Source organism: Salvelinus sp. IW2-2015, linkage group LG17, assembly GCF_002910315.2.
Source record: "Salvelinus sp. IW2-2015 linkage group LG17, ASM291031v2, whole genome shotgun sequence".
NCBI lineage: Eukaryota > Metazoa > Chordata > Actinopteri > Salmoniformes > Salmonidae > Salvelinus > Salvelinus sp. IW2-2015.
This window is the reverse complement of record NC_036857.1, coordinates 26,353,377-26,356,376: the sequence shown is the minus strand read 5'-3', so window position 1 is coordinate 26,356,376 and position 3,000 is coordinate 26,353,377.

Genomic DNA, 3,000 nt, shown 5'->3' with positions numbered 1-3,000 from the left:
TTATTTCTCAAAGTTGGTTTCACTGTATATGAAAAGCTTTGGATGGATGTGTAAACCTAAAAGAGGTGGAGTTGGTTGGACATAAGAAATGAGGACAATGGTGGTATAGTAGGAAAACAGTAACACCACAACAGACACATACAATAGACAGCCATGATTGTAATGAATACTCAGGGAGAAAAAGGTGTTGATTCACGCGCAGAGCGCGGCAGGTGTTTATTTCGCCTTCGCAGAAGACAGGAATCGTGGTCACAGGCAGGCAATGGTCATACACAGGTAGGCAAACAGGCAGGTGAATGAAAACTAGGACTGAAGGCTAAAACTGGTTTTCACAAACGAGCTAGGAAAAGGCTTAGTAGAGTCAAAACGAACAATACCTCACAAATGCACAAACAGAATGAAATGAACTAAAATAAGGAGCTGACGAGACCAGGTGAGTAACTAACACAGGTGAAATCGATGAACAAGCATGAAAGACAGGGCTACGCTCAAGAACACAAAGAAACAGGGCTACGTTCAAGAACACAACGAAACAGAACACAAGGTTGACTAAGAAAATAAATACATGACCTTACAATGATGGGTGTTGGGTGAGAGGGAAAGGTAAGAGAATCAATTAAAGCTGGCAGTAATTGGGAGTGTGTAAAGCCCATAATGCTGTCATGAAATTCATCCATTGTGTACACACTCTCTCTCTCTTGCTTTCTCTTTCTCTGCTGGCCAATGAACCATCCCCCATATCATCCTTTGGATCTCAGGTGCTTAGCCATGCAGATCTGGCTGACAGCCCAGTACATCTCTGTCTGCCTAATTGGACAGTATAGAGTTGTTTATGGATATTGCAGATATTTAGGACTCTGTTGGGGGCTGCTCAAAAGTCATTAGCAAAGGGCCCCTGTAACTGGACTGTCAGCCTCACTCCACCAACGTCAAAAGCCCCTTGATAAAAAAAAAAAAAAAATGTTTATCTCTGTCAAGACACTCCGAAAGGGGATTTTGAAAAATGTAGCAGTATACTTGCTGAACATTCAACATGTTATGACGTGAGTAGCTGAAATACGAGCAGCTTGTTCTACCACCCTCACCGGTGGTATTTGATGTGCTAGCAAGGTGGTATAGTGCTAATTAGCAACCAGTCCATCTGTAGGAATGTTATTGACTTGCAATGTTTACACATAACACTTCTGATAGGAAGTATGACGTGTCATGTATGATGTAAATTGTTGTATTTGGTGATGAACGTGACTGATGGGCCTCGTACATGTGCTTAGGGTTTTGGGTAAGATACTGTATAAATAGCATTGAGGTTAGCATGCTCCTCTGGCAGTCTCTCTGTGTCTGTAAACATAATCACAGCAGCGTTCTATTAAAATAGTAGCAACGAGAACCAATAATGACCCTCTGATGTGACTCTGTGGTGCTATTTTAATGGACAAAATGTTTATCCTTTTTTATATACATCTTTTTTTAAGTATCAATTACAAATGTCATTACAGGTATTCCGTTTTATTGACTGATTGTGATTGTTTTACTGATCGAAACTAACTAGAGCATCACATCAGACTCTCAATGGACAGAAAATGTAAAAAATATATAATCTTTTTTTCTCCCCTTTTTTCTCCCCAATTTCGTGGTATCCAATTGTTAGTAGTTACTGGCTTGTCTCATCGCTACAACTCCCGTACGAAGGTCGAGAGCCATGCGTCATCCGAAACACAACCCAACCAAGCCGCACTGCTTCCAAACACAGCGAGCATCCAACCCGCCCGCCACAGGAGTCGCTAGTGCGCGATGAGAGTGCGCCACTTTTGTAGGCCAGCGGATAAATCCCCCCCAAAATAAAAAATACAACTTACTCAACTTACTGTTGAGAATTAGAATTGTAGAATACACAAGGTGCAATTTTGAAATTATGTTGTACATCAACAGTTTCTCTTGTTATGTCAGTCAGTGACAGTCACTCAATTAGTCCATGTCAGCAAAAACATTTTAGATTGCTAAATTAGTCGAGCGGCGTAGCAATCTTAACTTGTAGTAATCATGTTTGAATTACTGTCCGGGGAGCCCCCATTGATTTTGTTAGTCACTCTCACTCAGATATCACATTAAAAACAACACACATTTTTCTCTTGCAAAATTGCAGGAAATTACCTGAATTATTGCATGAAAGGATTTATAAAATTGCTAAATCTTCTCTCCGCCCATGGCAAAATGTGTATAATTTCAGCAAACTTGCTTTAAAACTGGAACGCCCCATAGCAAAATGTGTAGAATTGCAGGAAATGAACTCTAAGACAAAACAATTACGTAGACCTGCGAGCCACTGCAGCCCCTCATGATAAGTCCCGAGTTTTTGTGTCCCCCACCCCCATCAAAGTTACCCATCCCTGGTCCAATCAATGGCAGACGCTTAGACCAGGGTCTTTTGTCTGCTCAGTGCGGATGGTGCTCAGTCCCCTGCCCACCCCTCATCCCCCGCTCCACACACACACACCCATTACAGAAATGTTTCTTCCCATCAGTGCCTTTACTTATCACTTCCTGGGTGACATTGAACTTCCCGTGCCCCGGCCGCCGAGACACATCTCTGAACTCGCACAATTACTCTTCATCCCCCACTAACAATTTAGTAATGAAGTATTGATTTCCAGATTCTCCCCCCTTCTCTTATGGATGATATTAGATTGTGTTTGATAAACTGTGCCTAGCCCCCTAATCTGCACTGTCCCTTTCCCCCCAGTGTCTGTAAAACAAAGTGCCGCTGGGGAGATAATGACTAGGGAACATCGATGAACTCATTTCATCAATTTGTAACACTTGACAATGAAAAAGGGCAGACATTTTTCAGGCAGCAATGTGAAGGTTTATTGCTCAGGGTACAAACGGTCCTTATTGGAGCCCAGCAGACATCTTGAGCTAGCGTTCAGCTAGTAATTTATAGGCCCCCGTGTACCAGTTACTTTTAAAGGAAATGTTTGGATACTGAGAGGATATTAGTGT